General features: G+C 41.4%; 1 non-coding gene across 1 annotated transcript; it reads right to left on the reverse strand.

The window, feature by feature from the left end:
* Positions 1-4676: 4676 nt before the first annotated feature.
* trnar-ccg lies at positions 4677-4749 on the reverse strand. The gene has a single exon. It is a non-coding gene; the product is annotated as a tRNA-Arg (tRNA).
* Between the last annotated feature and the right edge of the window lie 251 nt (positions 4750-5000).

The following is a 5000-nucleotide window of genomic DNA, read 5'->3' on the forward strand; positions in this document are numbered from 1 at the left end:
TGAGCCATATTTGAGCCATATAAAGCAGAAGTCGTAAAAATCTGTAAGGATGATACGTGAACTTGATCTGAGCTGTACCAAAGCCATATCTGAGTCATATCTGAGACACTACATTAGCCGGGTCGGAGCTGTATCGAACCTGTACCCTAGTCATATCTGTTACATGAGCTCTATCTGAGCTCTACTGAAGTCGCATGTGAGCCAGATCTGCACTACATATTAGCTTATTGTGAACCATATTTGAGACATATTAAAGCTGTATCTGAGTCCTTTTTGAGATGTGACATGAGCCGTATCTGAGCTGTGTCTGAATCATATCCGAGACATGAGTTGTATCTGAATCATATCCAAGACATGTGAACTGTATCTGAATCATATCTTAGACATGTGAGCTGTGTCTGAGTCATATCTGAGACATGTGAGCTGTATCTGAATCATATCTAAGACATGTGAGCTGTATCTGAATCATATCTGAGACATGTGAGCTGTATCTGAATCATATCCGAGACATGTATCTGAATCATATCTGAGACATGTGAGCTGTATCTGAATCATATCTGAGACATGTGAGCTGTATCTGAATCATATCTGAAACATGTGAGCTGTATCTGAATCATATCTGAGACATGTGAGCTGTATCTGAATCATATCCGAGACATGTGAGCTGGATCTGAATTATAATTGAGACATGTGAGCTGTGTCTGAGTCATATCTGAGACATGTGAGCTGTATCTAAATCATATCTGAGACATGAGAGCTGTATCTGAATCATATCTGAGACATGTGAGCTGTATCTAAATCATATCTGAGACATGTGAGCTGTATCTGAATCATATCTGAGACATGTAAGATGTATCTGAATCATATCTGAGACATGTGAGCTGTATCTAAATCATATCTGAGACATGTGAGCTGTATCTGAATCATATCTGAGACATGTAAGATGTATCTGAATCATATCTGAGACATGTAAGATGTATCTGAATCATATCTGAGCCATCTCGGACAAGTTATGTGAGCAGGATCAGAGTCATATCTGAGACTTCATGGACTCCGTATCTGAGTGATGTATTATACACAAGAGACAAATTTGGGCTTGAACTCAGCATCATCACACCGTCAATGCACTCAGACTTCTGCAGATCACTAGGGGGAATTTTCCAAATGATCGCGAATCGTGTCTGGGTAACTATGAGATCGGTGTATCAGCCCGTCCCTGACCTACACACGCTGCCGCACGTGAGCTGCACACCAATTAGAATTATCTTTAGAAGGTGGACGTGTCTTCTGACATTTCCCAGAAGACAACACACAAAATGTTTACAGTGCCTTGTTGGTATTATTATTATTATTATTATTATTATTATTATTATTACATTGTTGATGAGGATGATGATGATGATGATGATGTCACTAAAACCTCTAACCCGCGCGCGCGCGTGTGTGAGTAAAATGGAGAGAGAGATGTTTACACACATATCCTCATTACATTCCTGATATCCACACACACACACACACACACACGCACACGCACACCTATACATCCAAGAGATGACACAAAATGACATGAAGAAGAAGGTGATGGATGTTCTGGATGTTCTCCTGTCCTACCTGTTAGAAAACGCGCAGAAAGACACGCGCGCCGGAGTGCAGCGCATGATCCACTTTCCCCACACACACACGCACACGCACACACACAGAAAGACACGCGCGTTTCAGAAAAGCTTCTAGTCCGGGAACATAAAGAGCGCACGAGACGTATCCGTCATCTCCTCGCGCTCGGGGATCCAGCGGGTTCCTGGAGGAGAAGGTCTTACGGAGATCGCGTTATTCCGAGAATAACGCGCGTGAGGGCGCACGTGGGGGCGTGCGTGGGGGTGCGCGTGGGTGCGTGCATCCTCCCCGCACTGTAAGTCCCGTGAAATCCCGCAACCAAAAGAAATGCCGCGCGCGGACACTTGTTCCAATGTGTGGACTGGAGAATCAGAGAGGGGAGGGGCGGAGAGGAGGGGCGGGGCGGGGAGGAGGGAGAAGGGGAGGGGCTTTGAGACCGGGGACGGAGATGAGGCTCGTAGCCGCGCACTCTCGCGCGCACACACGCACACGAACACGCCTCTCCCCGGTCCAGAGACGGACAGCGCCCTCTAACGGAGATCACATCACAACTTTATTTCCTGTCATTGACTCTGTTTTAGCCAATCGGGTGCGTCCTGGTAGAGGCGTGGCCAAGCAAATCAACCTGTCAATTTCGAGCAACATGTGTCCTCCTCATGACAATGAATAATAATAATAATAATAATAATAATTAATGCTAACAATAACACAAAAGAAGCTGTTCAGTGCTGTTTCCTTTTGTCTTTTCATGCTGGATAATAAACAAACAAACAAACAAACAAACAAACTCATTAATTAATAAATGAATACATTTTACATGCATTTTATAATTCCTTTATTTCTGTTATATTTATTGCCGAGTTTAGTTTTGATAATGAATCGTGAAAAGATAAAAAAGTGATTTTTCTTTTTCTCCTTCTTCTTCTTTTTATTATTAATATCATTTTAAAATAATTTTTACATGTTCACAATAGAAATAATTAAAAAAAAGTGTAAATATTTCATTAAATCTGTCTCGTTTATTTTTTATGTATTTTATGTGATATACAGCACATCATGGACTTTATGTCAAATGAAATTAATAAACCTTATTAAATAAACATCTTTACCTCATAATCATTATTAAAATGAACAAGATGTTCTTTATAAGTGTAAGTTTGTCCCTGATGAGTGAGCCGGTGGTGATTGTGGTGAAGGAAAAACTCCCCGAGATGACATAAGGAAGAAACCTTGAGAGGAACCAGACTCAAGAGGGAACCTCATCCTCATCTGGGTTGCACCAAATGTCCATTTACTGCAGATAAACGATGCTAAAGTGCAGTGATGGTGATCAGAGCAAACTGTAGTCCTGAGTCAGTGTAGCAGACTGTTGATATTAACTAACTAACTAGTCCATCCTCAAAGCGCCCGTTCTTACTCTGTAATTTCATGGATCCCCAGATGAGGAACCATCCCCAGCTTCACAGAGTCGCCGCTAATTGAAGAGAACATCATCCAGAGGCAGGCTAAAAAGTTAATGTCACTGTGCAGTTTGGACTCCGGCAAGACTCGCTATAGCAGCAGAACTAAAAAGGAGAACCAGAAGGTAACACCGACATGAGGGATCGCTGGGATAAGAGACGACCCACTACACCACCGTCAACAAACCTGAGTGAACGTATGAGAGTGAGGGGACGACAGCATCCAAATATCCCAGTTCACCAAACACTCTATATCCATGATCCCCCCAGATCTGCTCTTTTACCTCACAAACACCTACTGACTAAAGACTCGACTAAATAAATATGTTTTCAGCGTCAACTTGAACACTGAGACTGTGTCTGAGTCCCGAACACTGATTGGAAGATTCTTACATAACTGAGGAGCTTTATAAGAAAGATCTGCCCCCTGCTGGAGTCTTCATTATTTGAGGTACCAACAAATAGCCTGTACCTTTTGATCTAAGTAGGCATGGGGGAGCATAATGATATAGAGGTTCACTCAGAGAGAGACAGTTAAGTGCTTTATGTATGTGTGTGTGTGTGTGTGTGTGTGTGTGTGTGTGTGTGTTCTCAAATCCTCAGAGAGTCTTTACCATGAGGTAACATGTTAAACATCCAGTGGTCAGTATGAAAGAATTAATACTCAAATCACTACATTTTAACTGCTCTAATACAAGATACCTCTAAAGCAGGGAAAAACATCTGCATGATCAATAGGACATGTGGCTTTGTTTGGTTATATGCCATACAGCTGTTATCACGTAAGGGTGCAATTACTTTAGTTGGCAGTTATTTAGAAAATAATGTCTGTATGTTGAGATACTCTAAAATATCTCCAAGGTTCCTTTCTATAGTATTGTTGCTTGAGAAGAAATAATCAAATGGTTGCTAAAATGCGAGGGGTGCACTTACTTTTGTGAGATACTGTACATATATATATTTTTTCTTTTCCGGATCCATAGTACAGTAACAGGATTCTAAGTGAAGGATCTCATTAGTGGTTCACATTCTAACAGTTCTGGAGCCTTTTCTGTTTTTGAGTTTCTTCTGCACATCAGGAGAACAGGAGTTCCCTTGAATGGATCTCCAGAGACAGATTACAGTGATGGTGATGATCTAGCCTAGCTTCTTTCTTCTTCACATCTACTTCACATGTAAAAACTGTATATCCTGCACTTGCTGTTATTGCACTCTGGTTAGACCCAAACTGCCTTGTACTTGTACATGTGTAATGACAATAAAGTTGAATCTAATCTAATCTAATCTAATCCAAATGCTAAGCCTAATTAGATTGCAGTTTCGGCAGGATTTGAACATAAAGCCATGGGAGATGTTGCACGAATGACCTTTGTGTTCCATGTCTTAAAAATGTTTCATGGGTTGTTTTTATGTAAGAGAACGTATTTTGAGGAACTATTACGGTGTGTTTCCAAAAATGCCAACAAATGCTTGAAACACCAAGATCTGATCCAGAATCCACTTCAAGATTCCAAAAAAACAGAATCAAAGATTTTCACTTGGCCACCAACAAGTCCACTTCAAGTTGAGGTTCAACACAGTTGTTGTCATGCAACAATAACACGACCCAGGTGGGACTCGAACCCACAATCTCCAGCTCCGGAGGCTGATGCCTTATCCATTAGGCCACTGGGTCTGGGGTGATGGTGATCAATAGTGATGTTCCACAAGATGTTTAAAGACATCATAGCAAGCTGTGCAAATACATTACCACAGCATTCTGGTAGGTCAGGAGAACATGCGTTGCCTTGGATGGATTTCAAAAGACATCCAAAAGGTATTACAGTTTTTTGCCCATTGCTTGCACACTAAATCCGAATGCTTAGACCAAAGCCTCAATACCTAAACTTCTTGTAGCATATGCTTAAACACAGTGTAACCATAGCT

This window comes from Silurus meridionalis, chromosome 4 (genome assembly GCF_014805685.1).
Source record: "Silurus meridionalis isolate SWU-2019-XX chromosome 4, ASM1480568v1, whole genome shotgun sequence".
Lineage (NCBI taxonomy): Eukaryota > Metazoa > Chordata > Actinopteri > Siluriformes > Siluridae > Silurus > Silurus meridionalis.